At 32.5% G+C, this 22126-nt stretch overlaps 1 protein-coding gene across 2 annotated transcripts in view; it reads right to left on the bottom strand.

Moving 5' to 3' along the window:
* The window catches only part of LOC129742500 (nyctalopin-like), a 470518-nt gene that overhangs the window by 254310 nt on the left and 194082 nt on the right, over positions 1-22126 (bottom strand). For both annotated transcript variants that reach the window (XM_055734402.1, XM_055734401.1), the window contains exon 3: positions 3565-4066. The gene's annotated coding sequence lies outside the window, so the exon portion shown is untranslated. The remainder of the gene's footprint in view (positions 1-3564; positions 4067-22126) is intronic.

Genomic DNA, 22126 nt, shown 5'->3' on the forward strand with positions numbered 1-22126 from the left:
GACAAAAAAAACCGTTCGATTTTGGCAACATAAAATTTACTGGCGTGTTGCCAAAAACGAACGGGGTCTGTATTTTCAAAAAGTTATTTTTATACGTAAAACTGTTAATGTAAGAGAACTTAATATTGCATAAACAAATAGTGTAAAGTTTTCTTTTGAATTTTTAATATTCATGCATTGTTTGAACGAAAATATCATATTTATATTTTCTAATATTTTAAAGCTGTTGAACAAACCAGGTTTGTGCGAAGATCCCCTCCAGGGGGTTGGTTTTCGAAATTTAAATTTAGTCAAAAATAAATACAATACCATAAATACACAAGAAATCAGAAAGTTGATTTCTGAACCATTTTCTTACTTCTAATAAGCTCACACACTCAAAAAACAAAAAAACAAAAAATACCAGCAAAATTAATCAACATTTTCAAAACGAAGTCAGTCATTGATAAATCATACAAAATGATGTTCCTTATTCTGAGCTAGAAATTTTCTTGAAAATAAATTCCAAGCATCAATATTTCCGAAACACCAGAAAAAATATGAAAATAAAAATTTCGAAAAATGCTCCGGACATAAGAATTAATGCACAGATATAGAATACATGGAATATAACATCAGATAAAAAAAATGAATTCTGAAATAAATGCCAGATCACATTTTAAATTAACAATAATTAAAAATTGTTAGGAAAATTATAATGATTATTATTTATTATTCATCTTATTTTATATTTCTTTTCTTTATTTTCGAAGGATTAATTAAAAAATCACTGTAGTATCTTGAATTTGGGAAAAATTATCACGAAAGGGAATGTGAATTCTCGATTAGGAAAAAAGAAGATATTTTTAACCTAGGAAAATTTATTCAAAAGTAGCTATTTGAATTCTATTTGATAAAAAGAAGAAATGTTATTAAAATTTGTCCAGTTATCAAAAAAAAAGGCTAAAAAATTTTTTAAAGTCAAAATAATAGCTTTAAATATTTTTAACACAACATGTTCAATAATGCTTACAATTTACAGATTGGGAAATGATAAAATGAAAAAAAAATAATGAATTCCAAGTTTTGATTTAAATATTGTAAGCGCATAGATAATACTAATTTTGTTAACATTGCGCATTTAAATTTAAATTTTAGGTTGCTACTTAGAATCAGATCAACTAGAGATAAGGTTAATTAAAAAACATGATCGATTGAAAAACATGATTAAATATAATGAAATATAGAGTTCTACCCCTTAAACCTCCCCTCGTTCGCACGGCCTTGGAAAAAACCATAAATTGTTTAGTAGAGTTGCAGTAGAGTTTATGTCACATGGTCGGATTATATTGCATGGTTCGATTATGTCACATGCTCAAGTTAAGTTGCATAATCGGATTATGTCACATGGCACGATTATATTGCATGGTCAGATTATGTCACATGAACGAACTATGTCGCACAAACTGATTATGTCTCATGGTCGGATCATGTCGCATGGTCGGATTGTGTCACATGGTCGGATCATGTTGCATAATCAAATTATTTCTAATGGTCGTATTATGTTGCATTGTCAGATTATGTCCCATGATCGAAATGTGATGCATGGTCTGATCATGTTGTATGGTCTGATTATTTCCTATGATTGAATTATGTCACTTGGTTTAATTATGTCACAGGATCAGATTATGTTGCGTGTACGGATTATGCCACATTGTCCGATTATGATGCATGCTCAGATTATGTCGCATAGTCAAATGATGTTACATTGTCGGGTTATGTTGCATGGTCAGATAATGTTGCACAGGGAAGGATTATGTTGCACGGTACCATTATGTCACATGGTCTGATTAGGTAACATAGTCGGATTATGTAGCATGGTTTGATTATGGTTTGATTGATTGCATGGTTTGATTATGTTGCATAGTCGGATTATGTCACATCAGTAATTATTATCAAACATATTTCTCACACTGCCCCCTAAATCGATATTTAAGAGCTCAGAGTATCTTCGAACAATTTTTTATAGGAATTCAACAACAATTGGTAGTTCTGAGTTCTTTAACCGCCCCCTTGAAGGCTCTAAACGTCCCCCAGGGGGTGACAGGGACCACTTTGAAAATCACTGTCTTACATAGTCAAATTATGTCAGATGGTTGAATGGTCGGATTTCGTTGCAAAGACGGATTTTGTTACATAGTCGGATTGTGTCATATGGTCGGAATATGTTGCATGGTCGGCTAATGTTGCATGGTCGGATTATGCTGCATGGTTTGACTACTTTGCATAATCCGATTATGTCACATGATTGGATAATATTGCATGGTCAGAATATGTTACATGGTCTGATTATGTCTTATTGCCAGATTATGTCACATGATCGGATAATGTTGCAAAGTCAGATTATGTTGTATGGTCTGATTATGGTCATATAAATGCTCATGGTCAGATTATGTAGCATGTTTGGATTTCGTTGCATGTTCATACTATGCTCCAGGGTTAGATTATAGCTGATCGGGACTCGCCTAAACCGAACTGAACCCCATCAGCATTTTATTTTTTTCGAGACACTTGGACTTTATATGCAAATATTTTCATCTAGATGCTAAATCTTTGAAGTTTATGAACCAAAATCGATAGTTTATTATCCAAGGAATTCATTTTAGTCAATGATATTTGCTTTTTAAATCTGATATATGAATAACATGACATGCAATTTCTGTTTTCATTTTTTCTTGGCGCTCAGTTCAGTTTGGTCGAAACCCGGCCAGCTTATAATCAAATTATATGACAAGTTTGAACTATGTTACATGGTTGTATTTTGTCAAACAGTCAGATGTTATTATTCTGACACTGTCACATGTTAAAATTGATGAATGAAGACCATAAGTCACTCCCATTCAAAAGAGTTAAAATTCTTGTATTTGCAAGAGAAAATTGTGCTTTTTCTACGTTTAGCGATCGTATCTAAATTAAAACCTCTGAAAAAAAATTTCATTGTCTTAATTTTACAGTATTAAGAATTCAGAAAATACACTTAATTCAAGTTTTAAACGATATTATTCTAGACGGATATATTTTAAACGGTTTTTTCAAACGATTTTCTCGGAATAAGACGATATCGAACATGTCAAAAAACAGATTATTATGGTACCCACTTTTTTTTCAAACCACTCTTGGGTGGTAAATTCCCGATAGAAACATGGGCCCAAATGGCCAATCAGAGACTCTCCGGAACACGAAAGCTTAAAACTAGAAACAAATCAATCCAAAGCAAATCTAAGAGCTGCTCAATTTCACTCAAATCACATCAGAATGAAGCGATGAAGTTTGCCCGGTTGTTTTGTACTTTTTCAAACGATTTGTTTTTTTTTTCACGTACCTAAACAACAATCGTTTAAAAAAAAATAAGTATATTTACTTCAAACTTAGTCTTGTATCAAGCCTTTACAATTTTCAAAGAATCTTGAATAATTAAAAGTTTTTTTTTTTTTTTGAGTTTGAAAAATCCAAGCTCGGATCATTATAAAACCATTTTAAAGCTTTGGTGAAACCTCTTAAACTAAAAGATATTTAGTTCCTTACCTTTAAGCTTGCTTTTTAGTTGCTTTTACTCAATCACTGGACTAAACGTTAATTCCGTTGCATAAACCAGGCTTAAAACTTATTTATCGTACTCTTCCCGTTAAAAACTCATCAGCCTTGGCAAATATAGAAATTTGACTAAGGGAGCAAACCAGAAGGGGGAAAAATCAACTGTTCAGCCCTTTTTCTCTGCAACAACGGCGACAACGAGATGACCCGGGCTGCGTATTCTCATTATTCAACTAAATTTACGTCTTCTGACTTGTTTTTCCTTTGTTTTGCCAAAAACCTCGTTGCTGACTCTGTTCTGGTCTGTTGTTGCTATTTGGTTTGCGTTCCCGATTTAATTTGGTTCCCTCGGTTGCTGCTTTTTTTTGTCGCTTCAACCCCTCAATGAGGGCTATTCTTTCCAATTTTTGAGTTTTCTTTTCTACCATTCGTTCAGCCCTTCAGCTGATTTTATTCGGACGTTGGTGCATTCAAATGGTGCTGAGATTTCGGTCTGTAATGGAAATGGAGAAAAAAAAAGTTTTGTTAATAAAGTTCTTTCAACAGTGGAGTTGAATTCGTTGTAATGAATGAGAAATGGAGTGGGATTCGCTGACAGCAAAAGAATCTGGCATAAATTGGCACTGTCCTGTCTATGGTTTGAGATTAATTTAAAGTACTTGAAAAGCTTAAAAAATATGTTAAAATTGTACTTCATGTTTGCAATTTTTATATTTGAAGGTCAAAACTGAATCATCAAAAAGAGAAAAAATTCAAAAAATTAAGGTTTGAATAAGGATTATTTGATAATAAAAAAATACTAAAATCACAGGCATTTGTTAGGTACGATGCATGAAATCGATATTTGGTGATATTCTTTCGAAACAGAAACTTTTCCCCATACACATGAAGAAAGTTAAGTTCCTCCTTTTTCTGCTGGGCCATTGCAACGATATCATTAGCACTTGAGGATGAAATTACCAATTCTCAGTCCCGACTCCCCCCGATAGCGTTGACATCCATTTCATTCGGAATCAACGAATCGTAAAAGTAATCGAGTAAAAACTGCTTTCACACCTAGGCGAAACTGCTAATGACATTGTGTCTGTTTTCTTCCAGCTCAATTTACCACGGCTCGGGACTGCCAAAAACGAATAGAAAAAAAACACAAGAAAAAATCTGAGCATCTAACAACTGATTCCTTGCAAGGCTGCGAAGACGATGACGCCCATTGATGCTACTGTTGGCGTGTTTTTGGTTAAGGAAGGAAAAAATGCCGGAAAAAATGTAAGCTGTAATAGTGACTAAAATGGGTAACGAGGGTGACGGAATAAAGTGATATTAACCCAATCATGTTGAGCGTCTCTTTTTCTTACATAAGTTCACTAATGTGTCCCGCAGGAATTGTTTGACTGCTTAGGAAAGAATTAAATGAAAACATTACTGTTATGTAGAAGGTGAATTGTCACAAGTGTACAAAAAAAGTGACAAAATTTTTTTGTCTTGAATATTTGTTAATCAAGAATCTTAAAATATTTCAACCCTTGAAACGAGAAAACAACAAAGAATAATTGTAATTCATACAATATGATTCTGCTTCTGGTGCATTTGCAGAAATTCAACTTAGTTATCAATCATTGTTTTGATGGCATAAGCGGAATTCAATACTGCAGTGGTATCAGTTTCATTCATTAGTAACTGGAAGAAAGAAGCGAAGTTTTTTTCTCGCGAAGTCTAGATTAAGTGTGATCACCTACTGTAAAGTGTGTAAACAAGATCATCACAATTTAAACAGAAGTTGATGGCATTAACGCACTGTTAAGGTCCATTCAATACCTAACAATTGAACCAAATTGTTCCAACTTCTTAATAAGAAGTGTTTTCGAATAAAATGCAACACTTTTTTATGTGAATAACTTTTGACAGCATAAATTTAAATTGATAAAATTTTCAGTGAAGTTATCCAGTTATGTAATATTAACTATACTAACAAAATTTGGTGACGTTCTGTCAAGTGGTTTTTGAGAAAGCATCCAATTCAGAAGCTCATTGACTATTTTTTTTGGGCAGGATCAAGAAAAATCTTGGAAAATCTCAGTGGGAGACCAAAAACCATCCATCAATCATCTATTAGACCAAAGTTCAAATGGTAAATCGTTCAAGGAGTCATAGAATATCTTATAGAGAGCCTCCATTTGAAAAAAGTGAAGATGATTAAATCCATGGAGGTAAATAATTTGTCAAGCGCAGGTAGAGGCTTATTAATTTTTTTCCGAAAATGATAAAAAATAAAAATTTCTGACTGTTTTGTCTGGCTAAATACGATGGTCAAATCGTGCGCAAAATATTTGGACCACTAGCGGGGGAAATTTAAAAAAAATCGAAATGGAAAACCAAATAAACTCTTAAGCGGGCATCTGATGGGTTTTCCGGCCAGAAAATTTTTGATGACATACTAGCCTGGATGTTCCGGAGAGAAACATGAAAAAGAAACTATAAAAAAATATGTCTCTAGCAATTAGGTGGCTGACGATCTGTGAAAGTTACAAATCAGTATTTGTTACTTAAGGATTGACACAACTAATGGCTAAATATACGAGAGAAGACTGTCTCCAAATGCGACCGTTTTCCTTGCATTGAACATTCATAGGTTCTGAAATGTTGAAAATCTATTTTTGGTGTTACGCGAAATCTGAGGAATAGTGATAAAATGTCAAATATGTATTTTTTTGTGCCGAAGAAGGACATTCTGCTAAACATTCTATAACTTCAATTAAAATTTAAAAAAATAATTAATTTTGAAGGCCGAGCTTCAAGGAACAGAAAATGTAATCATAAAAAGTCTTGATTTGCACAAAAACAGTTCATAGTAAGCTTTATAGATGGCGATAGTGACGCCCAAAAATAAAAGTCGATGAAATCGTTCGACAGAACGTGACAAATTTTAGCATCATAAGACAGCTTCACTGAAAATTTCATCAATTTTCATCCATGCATTTAAAAGTTATCCACAAAACAAAGTGCAACATTTTTTTAATACACTCCTTAAGGTATCTACTCTTTAAGTTTCATCAAATGAAACTCAATTGGAAAATTTAAATTATTAATCATATAAACAAAACTTGTAGGCTTATTTTACTTAGCAAAAAAATCTGAATACTTAACAACACTGAAATTGTATACCTTTATCAATTCAGTTTAACAGATAGGATTCAAAATAAAGCTTTGAAATCATGTTCGGATTGAAACCTGAAATATCAGGATTTTTTTTAAGATTCACGAAATAAACGCTTTTCTTTACTCACTTCTTGGCACAAATTTAAATTCTGATCTGGAATAGGATTTAAAAATTTGTTTTTGTTGTTTTAAAAATATTTTTAAAATCCGGAAACAGATTCAAAGTCCGAAATTCGGTTTTTAATTCAGATTCATCTTGTTAATGTGTTGAACGATAAAAAATATCAAGATGACTCTTTCGCTGAGGTATTCAAGTCGCAAGAGAACGCAGATTTTAAATTTTATTTATAAATTGAATTAAAAAATTTACAATTTTTCATCAATGTCATGTATGCATACCAACTCATCTAAAAATTCAAAATATGAAGAAAAATTTTGGATTTTTTTTTGCAAGTGTTGTGCAATGAAATAAACTGATTTTTATTTTTGGAAAATCAGCCACGGGCTATATACTATGGAGTTGGTTTTTAAGATAAATATTTCCTGATAAAGAAACATGTTATTTCCACGTTAAAAATACTGTTGTAGATTTCATATTTTCTTGGTGTATTGTTTAATATTATCTACATATTTTGCAGTTTTTTCAAGAGCCTAATTGCAAACTAAAATTTTAAATTTGGATCAAGTTTTTAAGAATCAGATTTTTGTCGCAAAATTTTGATCATTGCTTTATGCTTTGAGAATTTGATGAATCTCCACTGATGGTTAAAATTTTGAATTTGTTCAAGAGTCTCTTAGATCCAATTTTTAATTCGAACCAAATTCACAAGACATTTGACTAAGTTTAAATATTTTTTCGTAGATGACAGTTATAAAGGCTTCACTTTACAAATTGAGCTACAATTTTAAAGATTTAAGGACATATTTTGAAAAGTTTCTTTTATATACGAAAACTTAAAGTGTTTAGCAACTTCGAAATGAATTATCAAATAGTACCTACTCAAAAATTTGCATCATTAAAATACTTCTCGTCTCTAAATACCCTCCAATGCCAAATTTGGTTGAATTTGCTTGATCAGCTCTCGAGTTAAGTTAAAAAATTGTGTGAGAGCAACCTATCGCTTTCTAATTTCCCTCTTGAAGGAAGGGGAGTCGGGAGGGGGATTGAACAAACTTATGAATTGTTCTTCGTTTTCGAATATTGACCCATTCCAAATTTGTTTTATTTGCTCGATTAGTTCTCAAGTTTTGCATCCTCCCTCCTTTCACTGAAGTGATAAGAAAGAGTAAGCTCCCAGACATTTTTGTTTGTGAAACTCGAGAACTAATCGAGCAGATCGTACGAAATTTGGGATTGAAGAGCATTTAGATACAAGAAATATATCATAGGCAATACGTCTTTATTGCATCATTCAAGAGCCTACAAATAAATGGAATCAAATTTTATAAGGCAGAGTATAATATGAGTATGATACACGATGCCATGCTTATTTGATACCTCTTTATTCTTCCCAGGAGATCAGAAGAGGAGAGGGAAGTTGTGCAAATGGAGAAACATTTTAAAAGAAAAAAAGTATTTAAGTAGGTACAAGAGAAGGTTCTAATTGTTTGTTGGAAGGATATTGTGTAGACATGGATGATGGAGGATGGGACTTCCATGCATGCTCTTTGCATAGTTTGAAAAACAGTCATGCAAAATATTCCATATTTAACGTGTAAGTGGTCTGTACATAATTTTTTTTATGAGGATTTAGGACCCCTGCTTTTTTCAGAGGAGCAACAGGAAGGAGGTGAGGGAGACGCTTATACATTTTTTGTATAACACGAAAATTTATCAAGCAAATAAAGCCAATTGTGACATTTATTTTCTCTCCCCACTTTGAAAGGGAAGGGAAAATGAAAACCAATTCTTTATTTCAGATTTATAACAATGATTAAAAAACAAATTGACAATCTATTGTTCTTTGTATTGCAATGCTTATTTCAAGGTGCAACTCTCATTGTAAAGATATTGAAATATTATTTAAATTGATGAATAAATTAATGAAAGTTATTTTCACACATTCGATTGATTTTTTTATGGTGTGAAACAGCACATTGGGTCAGCTTGTAATATAATAAACAAGCCGACCTGGTGTGATTTGCTACCCCTTCAATGAAAAAAAGTGCGTTAAAATTATTTTAAATAAAATAAACTTATTTTTAATAAAATTTCAACATTATTCAAAAGCAAAATATTTTACATGTCATCTGAGCATCTTAAGTCTTTAGCCTCAACGTAACTTGAAGGATTGAAGGTTGAAGGAGCCACCTTTTAGAAAAAAAAGTAGGAGGGATTTTGGAAGTAACATTTATTGAATAATATTTATTTTTATTTATTTTATATGATTGATTGATTTATTGAATACTAGCTGACCCGTTGTGCTTTGCTACACCTTCCGGAAATAAATGTAATTTTTAAAAATTTATTAAAATTTATATTTTAGAGAGCATTGTTTGAAATTAAACCTCATCATACTTCAGAACCAACAACTTTGAAATGAGAGCTGCAGCTGCAGTTCTGAATAGCAATTCAAAGATGGTATATATTATTTACTGAAACTTGATCTCTAAACTCGTTTTTAAAGATCTAAAATTTGTACTCTGTACCCAAAAAAACCTTTTTAAATATGGTCCCTTCTTGGAAAAGCTCTTTATCTTAAATTTACATGGGAGCTCTCCCATCTTTTTCAATTTTGTCCCCCACTGCTTGAAGAAGGTAGACAAATTTAACCGGCTCGATACCCAAACAGCACCTATCATGGTAATGAAAAATATATTAAATTAGTTATGTATTAAATAAAGTGCAAATTTCTTTTTTTAAATAAATTTTCTACGGTAAACATATAAATATTAAAAAAAAATATCAATTGCATCACTAAATAAGTTTTCAGCGTTTTTTTTTATTTTCTCTTTGAAAGTCAAACATTCAAAATTGTAGGCAAAAACAAATTTCTAAGTTTACATTTGTCCCGTATATTGGGGCAAGTGTCAATGCAAAGCTTATTTACAGATGCGTAAGAGTAATGGCCTTAAAATGGATTTAATACGAATTCCTGATTTTTGTTCTATCAAGTTTCACTGATATATCTGCAGTATTCTTGCAATATAAATTTATGTTTGTTACTCCATTTTTAAAGAATGCTGTTCAAAGGGAATGACCTTCATTTACAAAGACATTTAAGAATTTTCAATATCCGTTGCAGTTTCAACATTCAGAATACCCCTTCTGGTCTTTCCAACATATTAAATCATTTTGAAGATGAATTTCTTAAAAGTTCGACGTTTGCCCTTGCCCCACCGTGTAAGTTGATAGAAGGGAATATTGTTTTTAACACTTTAAGGGTAAACTACAAATTTCTCTTAAAAATTTTGCGTCCCGTTGAATATCAGTTCTAAAGTCTCGCTTTTCAAAAACGAAGCGGATCAAAAGTCTCTTTTATGCAGCCATGTAACACAAAAACACTTTTCATGTTAAGTACGTACTTGAATTGGTATGTAAGCAAAAAGTACGATGGTTTTTTTTTCAGAATTATTTAAAATTCGTTTCTAAATTCGTTTCAAAATTCGTTTCAGTTGTGTATTTGGGCCGCAGTAACAATTTCTAGAAGAAAACATAATTTTTAATTTTTTTTAACAGAAAAAGTGGAACGTTTGAACGTGTTCTCATATTCCTTGAATAAAAAGTCGAATGCTACCTACATTAACACGAACTAAATATGGAAGTATTTTTGCAAATCTTTCAATTGGTTTTGATTCGATTGATAAAATACCAATCCGTGTCACATCTAGGCGTCATTTATTACCACGTGCTGTGTACAAATCAAATAAGCAAGAAAAAACACATCTAGGTTGCATATCGCCCCACGTGTTTGAGAAACAGGCGCCTTATTGTTAAATTTTCGAGCAATCAATGAACAGTGTGAGGTTGAGAAATACGCGCCAAAATATTCCTACTGATCAGTATGCTATGCCTGGGTTACTATCCTTTTGCGACGTTGGCTCGACGCCTCGACCATAGAGACGAAAAACAAACCGCCCAAAGGAAAAAAAAATCTCAAGAAAATGGATGTCATGACTTTAATTTGTTTCGAAAAACTTCAAATTTTGTATGGAAGCCTCTCCTTCCTTAAGTCGGATGGAGTTTTGACTATTACAGAAACCATCCCCGGCCTCAAAAACCCTCAGATGCCAGTTTTGACGATGATCGGTTCAGTAGTTTCCGAGTCTATAGGGAACAGACAGACAGACAAACATTCATTTTTATATATATAGATGAGAGTATTCATTCATTAAAATGAGAAGCGCCAATCAAAACAATATTTGTTAAAACTTATTTGTGAATTCAATAAATCATCCCATTATGTCAAAACGCATTCGATCATGAATATTCAACAAAAACTTCGAGAAATTTCAAAATTTTGACAATTTTTTTTATTAATTTTGTATGAGAGCCCCTCTCTCCCTTTTTTTTCGGTTCTGAAGGGGTTTGTAAGTGTTATAGAAACAATTCTCGGTCTTGAAAACGGCTTCACACCAAATTTAACGTTGCTCAGTTTTAAAAATTGTTTGAATTGTGTCAAATTTTTGAAAATGTAGTGTAGGAGCCCTTTTTCCTTTATTGGATTTTGATGGGTTTGGATTTATTACAGAAACTATTCCTGGTCTTGAAAACGGTTACACACCAAATTTGACGTAGATTGACTCAGTTGTTTTTGAAAATTGTCCAAATTGTGTCATATTTTTATTAATATTGTATGAGAGCTCTCCCTTCCTCCTTTAAGTCGGAGTGCTATGAAAATATTTTAAAACCCATCTCCGACCTCCCCTCTCCCTTAAGTCGATTAAAGAAACCGATTATAGAAACCATCTCCGGCTCCAAAAACTCTCATATGCCAACTTTAACGATGATCGGTCTTGTAGTTCAGGAAAATAATTTTTAATTGCATTTTAATAAATGGCATAATATCAATCAGTTGAGAACAGAAAAGTAAAAAAAATAGCATGAATTGTCTAATTCCTCGATAAAAACAAGGAACTCTAAAACGGGCGCGTGTAGACAAGTTTATGTCTAAGTTTGAGGTACTTATTTTAAACAAATTTTATTTCTTTCTCCTCAAACATAAAGTTATATTTTTACCGTAGTAGACAGAACCTTATTTTTTCCAATATATTCTAATAAAACTAGCAAATATTATGAAGACAGCTTAAATGAAAGAATTAAGCACTAGGGAAAAGTTCCACTTTCGGCCCTTTTTAACCACTATGCATTGTTGACACTAGAGGCTGCAAAAGAAAGTTTAATGTCCGATTTTTTTTAATAGATACCTTCGCCTATAAAAAAGGTAATTATACAATATTAGTTTCTGAATATTAAGGTTATTTCATAGCAATACTGGTTAAAACTCTTGGAAAAAGTAACAAACCATCAAACTTTAATGATAAATTGACACTCTGTTACAGAAGATCTCCGCTTATTCGAGATAGCCGGGGGAAGGATTACTTCAGTCAGATTTCATGGAATACATCGAAAACCCTGACCTTTTGCTTTGTGTTTGCATTTTGTTATGCTTCTTAATCGTTGTTTAAGGTCAGTTTAGATTTCAATTCACCGTGAAATGCTCGGATAAGCGGAGCTTGGGTTAGTGAGATTCTACGGTATTTAAATTTTATTGCCAAGATTTAATGGCCGATTCTTGTTTAAACAGTCCTTAGAGTTAACAATTAGAATATTTGATACAAATAGCATATAACACCAAAGATGTTAAAAGGCAGTAATTTGGATGTTAAAGCTACTTACAGCAAATATTTTTGAAGCCACCATCAATTTGTCTTTTGAGTTTTGAAACAAAGATCTTTCAAAATTTGTGGTACTGTTAATTCCTTACTCAACTGTCATTCCAACTTTCCTTTCACATAATCCAGCGTTTCATACCTACCTTCGACAATCAAATTCTCGGTACTTTGCCAAGCCATTAGACCAAACGGTGACAGTTTTACACCTTTCAATAAACCTTCAACGACCATCGACTTATTTTTGCCTCTAGTTAAGCCGATCGAATGTGTTCGCATAAATTTAAGCTGTCTATCTGTTAGATTTAAGACCTTGGTAAGTATACAGGTAAGAAGAAAAAAACAGACACAGCAAAACGCACTTCATGCTTTGCAAACTGTCGATGATGTAATACCTCTTCAATTTTTCTCCAATGTGCAAACTTTCAAATCCCGAAGGCATTGGAACATTGTTGATGTTCCTCTATTTTTTGTGAATAGACCAGCAGAGATGCAGCAGAAGAAACACCCACTTGTTGTGGTTGGATCAACTTGCCAAGTCAGTTTACCAGTTTGACAGTTTAGCATGAAACGAGGTAAGGGGGATTCCTCAAGAAATGGCATCCCATCAGTCAAAGAGTAGGGAGAAGATGACACCCGTAAAGTGCACTTCTTCCTATCCCCATCCATTGATGATGATGATGATGATGATGCACAGAGCTGGCGTATTTGCTGAAGTGCAGCAATTTATTTTACCTTTACCGAGAAGGTGTCTTGCTTTGCCCCAACAATCGGTAGATCGGAAAAGACTTGAACCGTGCCAAGTTCTGATCCGTCTCGTCGTGTAGTCAATCCGGATTAGCAACCATCGTTGATGGGGATTCTTCTTTCTCCATATCTTAACCCAGCAAAGCTCAAAGATAGTGGTGCGTGCATGCATACAAATCGATTTCTGACACGTTATTTTCATCCTCTTTCCGATCTCTGCTGGGAAGAGTAATGGGTTGCGTTTTTGCAACTTGTTTTAAGAGATTCTACTTTGTTTCGCCTGAGAAAAATCGATCTGTCTGTTGCTAAATTATTAAACTCACACTTTCTTGCGTTAAAATTTAAAAAAAGATTTCAATTGATCCGGATACCACATTACCCCTTAAAACGTATCACTTCATACTCTCCAAAAGCAAAACTCCGAAGTCAATTGATTGAAATGCAGTCGAGTGCAGGGTTCGATAAAATCGACGGCTCTCTGTCATCGTCAGTTGAATGTGGACTTGTTCTGAATCATAGGTACTTCCACCCTGTCCAGATAGGCTGAAACCGAGTATTCAGCTTGATTTGAGGCTTTTAATCGATATGGAATAATTGATTGTGCTCGCTCGGTCGGAATACCGATCTGAAAAGCGTCTGTCCAGGTTTGTGTCGTCCAATGACCAGCACATGCAAACAGAATATTAAGTGATAAATGAGTAAAAAAAATTATTGAAGTTATCAGCTCTTAACTATGCAGGGATAATCAAATTTCTGGTTAAAAATAATAAAAACCTAGTTACCTGATTCTTAAACCTTTCGTTTCATAAAGTAACAAATTTGGAACAATTAATGTATGGAAAAAGTGAAAAATCGCATTTTATTCTAATTTTTTTTCTTGATGTACTCATCATTTCCAACTGTTTAAAATGTTTTTTAAGGAAAAATAAAAAAAAAATCATGAAATGAAGGGTTAAAGCTCCGTTTAATGAAACATTAATTTTTTTAGAAAAAAAGCTTTTTACTTTGATAGGACTTGTGAATAGCCGTGACATTGGGACCCATCTACGATCAAAAAAATTTAATTTTTTAACATACTAACCTTCTCTTATTTACTGAAAAATAACAAGGTCGGTATGAATGAATTTATAAAATTTTTACCTTAAACATCATGAATTACATTTTAAAGCAACTTTATTTGAAAAACAAAGTTGAAAAGGTTGTATCTACCTATATATTTATATGAAAATGGATTTCTGTCTGTTTGTCTGAATCCTATAGACTCGTAAACTACTTAGCAGATTTGCTTGAAACTTAAAAGATGGGTGGTTTTGAGGCCTATTATAGCTTAAGACCCCTCCCACTTACTAGAAGGGGGGGGGGACTCTCCCAATTAAAAGAGAAATATTTAAATAATTTGAGAATCATTTAAGCAAATGGTACCAAATTTGGTTTGGGAGAGTATTTTGGTATGAGAAATATTTCTACGGATATCTGGAATCCCTCCCTTTCTCCAGTGTCTATCCCTTTTTTTCCAGTGAGGAAAAAGAATGGGGGAGGGGGGCATCCATAATATTTAAAGTGAATAGTTCGATAACTATTCGAGCTAACGGAACAATTTTTCAGTACTCGATAACTGATAAAGCGAGGGGAATCAAATTTGGAATGCGTGGGTGTGGGTATCTGGGTGAACGAAGATGGATTGAAGCCCTTTTCATTGGGAAAACAGAAAAGGGGGAGTGGGGCTCCCATACAAGTTTTTGCTTATCTGGGGAAATAATCGAGCAAATAAAACTTAATTTGGCACGGGAGCATATTTAGATACGGAAAAAAGACTTGATGATTATTTGAGACCCCATTTACAATCGTGTCTATGAAATGCTTCTACGCTTATTCAATAGCCCTCCCTCATTCCAGTGGAGGATAAATAGTGAAAAGGGGGGCTCTCTAACGATTTTCTGAAAAACTCGATAACGTTTTAAGCAACTGGGGCCAAAATAGTCTTAGGAAAAAATTTGGAAATGATAGACCTTTTTTTCTTTTCATGGAGAGATAGAGAGGAGAGGAGTGCACCCATACTTTTTTTAATCAACTCAAATAATTATCGAGCAAATTTTACAAAGAAGGGATTTGGGTACGAGAAATGCTTTCATATTTTGATAATGCCTCGGAATCTGATCAAACTAATGCATCCAAACTTGGCATGGGAGAGGAATATGATACAAGTTAAACATTCATTTTGGCAGAAATTGGGAACTACAGACACCTTATTTTAGACACAAACCAGTGATTGCAAAACAAATTTTGGGTCAGATTTTGGGAACAGAAAAAGTATTTTAAGAAAATAAGAATTAATCTCTTTACTATTGCACTCAGAGATGTCAATGTGCCTGATTTTTCAGGCGTTGCCTGATTTTTCGAGGCTCTGCCTGACAACCTGATAAGCCATTGATTTTCCCTGATTTTTGTGAATGTCATGAAAAATGGGTAGTAAGGAACTGGAGTAGGTACCATAGCTGAAGTGAAAAAGTGAAAATGTGGCTGAATCAAAGCAATCAAAAGATTCCCGTTAATTCTTATTGAAAAAGAGAATTGAAGGGATTGCTTTGATGCAGCAGAATTATTCAACTAAGTAGGCTCACAACACATATTGGAGTGAAAATGTGGAGCGATGACCAAAAAAAAAGGTCATCACTTTGAGCGAAATTTCCGTTACTTTTACGTAGCCTGATTTTTATTTCGCAAGTTCCCTGATTTTTGAAAATAAATGTTGGCAACCTGATTGCACTTGAGTTTTGCTCAGTTCACAATTTTAATTTCGAGGGGTTGGTGAATAATGATGTTGAAACTTAAATATAAAGTGATGAACTAACAAACTGGAATCAAAAACTATTAATAAAATTTCCATAAAAAAGGTGTAGCAAAACACATCGAGTCAGCTAGTATAAGATAAAACCTCAAGGTTTCCGTAGAACTACTACATCTTTATTTATCCCTTTTTTAATTTCATTTCACGAAAATTATATTTTTGGTAGGGTTAAACTGTACAAGAAGCACCAATTAAGCATAATTGCTATTTACAGCGATACCAATCATTTAAGAACCAAATTAATAGTGGACAACGATTCAGGGATCAGATTTACGTATTATCAAAAAGAAAAAATATGAAAAAACACGATTTTGACTATATTTTTGTAAAAAAAATAAACAGCCGGAAAACAAACCGCGGGGTAGAACGCCAAAGCCAGTGGACACTTTTTAATATCCTTATAGATAAAACGCCTTCAAGTAGGCAACGAAATTCAATTTTTTTGACTGATATAGTGATATCGCGGCAAACATGGCTGCCGATATTTTTTTCGAATCGAATATCGGTGCACCGTTTTAACTCGAACACGAAATTTGTAATAGTTATGCATTGTTATCGTTATTTGAGAGTCAGCAAATAAAAAGAATGGCATTTTGTTTTGATATTCGGGGTTTCTCAAAAGCATTCAAAATTTTAGCGCAAGACACGTGGTTTTGTGGGCTTTCTTCCCCAATTTTCATATGATTGATTTTTGATAAAATTTGTAGGAATTTAATAAAATTCAAAAAAAAAATGTTATAGTCTTCCGAAAGTGCACATGAGTTTAAAAACGATAAGCTTTCATCAGATTGCGCCGGCTGTTTTACCATAAAACCTTATATGTTACTTATGAAAAATAACAAGTTTCAAGCTGATTTAATTAATTTTTCTGTTTGGGTTTTGTAAATTTTTGTAACTTTTTCATCTAATGAATGATGAAAAAGCTTGTTTGCTACAATAAAAATGACGAAAAACATAATTCGAAGCCGTTGGTTAGTGTATATTTGAGAAATAATGGCATGGTCCATCTTACCCCGCTGGTGCGTCTTGTACAGTTTTCCCCTACAAAATCGTGCAAATCATGCGGTGGTCCTAGAGTTGGCTCTTGGGGAAGATGGGGTGATATTCCAAAAAATTTAGTCGGGCTGTTCCCTATAGGCTCAAAATAATTTGAAACTTAGCAGGCAGAAGTTTCTGAGGCCGAGGAAGGTTCCTATAATAGTTAAATTGTTTGGAACTCCTTTCTCTCACTGGTAGGGTGGAGGGGGTCTTTTAAAAAAAGTAACAAGTCTTCATAACTCGAGAACGGATCATGTTAATGGGACCAAATTTGGCATAGAAGTATATTTCGGGAATTTTGCTTCCATGGTTAGGTAAACCTACTTTTTCAAAGTTGGTAAATAGGAACGGGGAGGGAGGCTCTCTTACAATTTTTAACAAAGCTCGAGAACTAATCAAGTAAATAAAACCTAATTTGACATGTTAATGAATTTTAATACAAGAAATGTTTCTAGGGTAATTTGAGACACACCCCAGAGGGGACGGTGGAAAGGGGAAGGGGTTAGCTTCCATACAATTTTTACACTCAACTTGAGAGCTTGAGAACTTATCAAGCAAATTGATTCAAAGTAGGTATGGTAGTGTGGCTCAGCATAATTAATGCTTCAGCCACCTAGCTAGAATTCTTTCCCTCTGTCTGTCTCCTACGCTTGGGAAATAACATCTTCAAGTACAAGAAGCTTGGAAAATAAAAATTTTAGTCTCGACGAAAATATGATTCAAGATTCAAAACAGAGATAATGAAAACTGAATTAGATTTGAAAAGACTTTTTTGAATTTCATTTCTGAATTTGAGTTCAAGATCTCAAAGTAAAAAAAGATTTCATAACCGTTTGATTTGAAATTGCTGTGAATAAAAATTCCATGTACATTGTACATACACATTTATTGAATGTTCTTATTTTCTTTGTTCAGTGCTTAAGCTTCCATTTCTCGATAAATATGATAAAGTTAAAGTTGATCTAAAAAAGATGGTTTTAAAAATATATGATTTTAAAAGTATATAAAAATTTGTTGATATTTATATATTTGCAGCATTAAATTAAAATAAATTAAATTAAATTAAATTTCATACCATGAAAAGTGTTGTGCCATTTCTACAAATTTGGTACCTATACGATAAAGAAAATTTCAAACATGGTTTAGGCGAAAAAGGAAAGACAGTTGATCAAAACTGTTTAAAATGACGACACATTTCAACAAAACACTTTTTGGCATTTATCTTGGGGTTGATAGGAATTGAACATATCGGTGTCAAGGATCCTCTGTTAATGAAAAAAAAAATGTAAAACGGAAGAAATTAGATTTTTAACTATATCTTAGAAGATATTCGCTTTCCAGTTTTGTTGTAAGTTAATTTTCTTCGAAAATTGACCCCTTTCATAAAACAATCTGCGATTCTATCATATACACTGCGAAAAAAAATTGATAGAATGGAGGAAATTTATTTGTTAGTTTGGTAGTTAAAAAGTTATCACTGTATAAACACTTTGAAAAATCTCATGTTATAAATGTTTTTGTTCACAAATATAAATAAAACACACGGAGAAGAAAATGTAAAAAAATCGTCTTCTAGCAAATTATAATATTTTTCTTAAGCTTCTTTATACCAGCGCTAGGTTCACGACAAAATTTTATTGATTCTCATTTTGCAACTATACGTTTAGAATCCATTTATTTCAGAAATGTTTTTGATATGAATTTATATGAATTTGAAACTGATTGTCTAAGTCTACTTCATTTTTCTGAAGTATTCTTTAATTTCTATGTAAATTCTAAAATTATATATTAAATTCTAAAATAACCTCATCAAAATCAGATCAAATTTTGGTGCCTGTGGTTCAAAAACTGATTTGAGAAGATTTTAGCATTCCGAACTGAATTTTTTTTTAGATTGTGTTTGGCACCTCTAGTTTTGGGAATATGGCGACCTTCGAAGTTTAGAGTGAAATCATTTACTGGTTAAGTAATTAACCAACAAGAAAAAAATGATTTGGAATCTATTATCTTATTATTTGCAGTTCATTCAACGACACAGATAATAAAGAATACTTTCAAAAGTGGTTTATTCCCAAAAAATAAAAGATATGGGAGAGTGGGGAATCATGGGCCACTTTTTTTGTTGTTCCACAACTTCTTTATTATAAAAGATAAAATAAAAATAAAAAATTATATGGTTTTCTACATTTTCAAGGTATCATAAGATTTTTTTTTTCAATTTTTAATAAGTTATTTTCCCCAAATTCTGACTGTTTGAAAAAAAGCAATATTTTTTGGATTTTGAAAAATGGTGGGGAATCGTGGGCCACCAAATCCAAATTGACCAAATAACATGCAAAGTTTATGAGTTGACCCAAAACTGTGATTTCTAAATTCATTTCGTTATTTTAAAGCAATTTCAGATGATGTGATAAAAAAAGAGCTGTGTATGATCGCATAGATTCCAAAACCTGGCTCGCGAACGTTTCGGCAAAATTTTTATATAGGATGGACAAAATATTTTTCATAACTCTTCATTTGGCATAAGAAAACTTTGCAGATAGGTAAAACGTATTTTAAGTTCTGAATGTGTATAAAAACATAAAAATATAGGTGGTTCAAGATGTGTGGCCCACGATTCCCCACAAGCTATGATTTGCAAATTGGTTGCGTTTGTGTGACTTATTGATGTTTCATCAAAAATTCCTTTTCCACGTGAAGATCATGACAAAACTAAGATCATAAGCGCATGAGCATATTTTTGTTATGCACTTTAGGTTCCCTATCGATGAAGTTAGCGAGTGTTTTTTTAATTATGTAAGTAAATTTTTATAACTTTTTTTAGCTTGATATATAAAAGAAGCATATGATGCGTATTTCAGTCAACAACATATAGGAATATATGCTCACGTAAAGCGACGACGATGACAGTTGGTTTGAGATTTTTATCTCAACACACATCTGAGATATTAAAAGTGGTCCACGTTTCCCCATGGCCCACGATACCCCACTCTCCCCTACCAAATTTGACTTGTTAATGAATTTTAATACAAATAATATTTTTATGATTCTTTGAAACATACCCCAGCTTCTACACAATTTTTACACATAACTTGAGAGCTTGAGAACTTATCGAGCAAATTGATCCAAAATTTGCATGGGAGGGTATTTGAAAACAAATAACGATAGTTTACAAAAATTAGTTCATGTCATCTTGTATTGCATTTCTAAAATTCAGCGGCATCTCTCATTCTAAGCGGCGACTTTTGATTTAGTTGTTATTTGATTTAAAATCATGCTCACAAAACAATTAAAATTTCAAAAATTTTTGAAAATTTCATTTTTATTTGAAAGTTGTAGCAAAGCACAACGGGTCAGCTTATCAATCAATAAAAAAAAACCTCAATATCTGGTGAGAAAAACCATAATTGTGTGACAGTGAATGGAGGGGAAGGGTGCAGCTGCAAATAAGTCTTGAATTTTTGCTACACACTGCTTCTCCTCCCGCTTTATTAATTCATTGAAGAAAAATAGAGACATTTTTAAAAAATTGAAATTAAAGAAGAATAGAGAAAACTTTTTACAAATATTCTCAACATAGTTATTTTGATATCCTTTTATAAATCTCAGTCACCCTTTCATAAAACAATTTGGGAGTCTATCATATACACTGTGAAAAAAAAATTGATAGCAATAGCAATACAAGATAGAAAGGAGGAAATTTATTTGTTAGTTTGGTAGTTTAAAAGTTATCACTGTATAAACACTTTAAAAAATCTCATGTAACAAATGTTTTTGTTCACAAAAACAAATAAAACGCATGGCGAAGAAAATGTAGAAAAATTATCTTCATGTAAATTACAATATTTTTCTTGAGCTTCTTAATACCAGCACTAGGCTCACGACAAATATATATTGATTTTAATTTTGCAATTATACGTTTAAAATCCATGAATTTCAGAAATGTTTTTCATAAGAATTGCTATGAATTTGAAATTGATTGTCAAAGTCTCCTTCATTTTTTCTGGAGTATTCTTTAATTTATATGTAAATTCTAAAATTATAAATTTAATTCTACACCTGCGATTATTACCTCATCAAAATCAGATTCTGAAACAGGAAGTTGGATTTTTATTTCGAAAGATTTTCTCTAAAATTTCAAGCTTCATAGATTTTTAATGAACTGAAGCGAATGAAACAGTAACAAATTTGCTAGAAATGATTTATGCAAAAGTGAAAAATCGTATATATTTATGTGCAAATTATTTCTAAATATTCTTGTATGATTTTAAACAAAGTAGAAATGTCAAATAATAAGTTAGTTTACGATAATTCAAACTAATTTTTATGAAGGATCTTATTCAATTGCATTTGAAATAATCAAACTTTCAGACTAGGAGTGATTTTTCTACTTCATATCTCGTGCAGAATTTCTACTTGAAATTTAATTAAGTATTATATGGATTAGGGAGAAGCAGTATCGGCGATATTACTGGGGTTCATTTTGAAATCCCCTCGATTTGGTCAAAAGTTACAAAAAGATTTTCAGAATGTTCAACTTCAGCGTTTGTCTGGAAGCCTAGAAAGTATTCGTCTTATAACGGGATAGTTTTGTTTGATATAGAAGGAAAAGTTTCAAACATAGGCAAATTTTGGTGCCTGTGGTTCAAAAACTGATTTGAGAAGATTTTAGCATTCCGGACCGATTTTTTTTGTAGATTGTGTTTTGCACCTCTAGTTTTGGGAATATGGCGACATTGAAAGTTTAGAGTGAAATCAATCACTGGTTGAGTAATTAATCTACAAGAAAAATATGATTTGGAATCTATTATCTAATTATTTTCAATTCATTCAACGATACAGATAATAAGGAATACTTTCAAAAGTGGTATACTCCAAAAAAAAAAACGATACATATTTTGCTTGGGTGAACTTTTGTCAGAGATCAAATTT

Source organism: Uranotaenia lowii, chromosome 2 (assembly GCF_029784155.1).
Source record: "Uranotaenia lowii strain MFRU-FL chromosome 2, ASM2978415v1, whole genome shotgun sequence".
NCBI classification, from domain to species: domain Eukaryota; kingdom Metazoa; phylum Arthropoda; class Insecta; order Diptera; family Culicidae; genus Uranotaenia; species Uranotaenia lowii.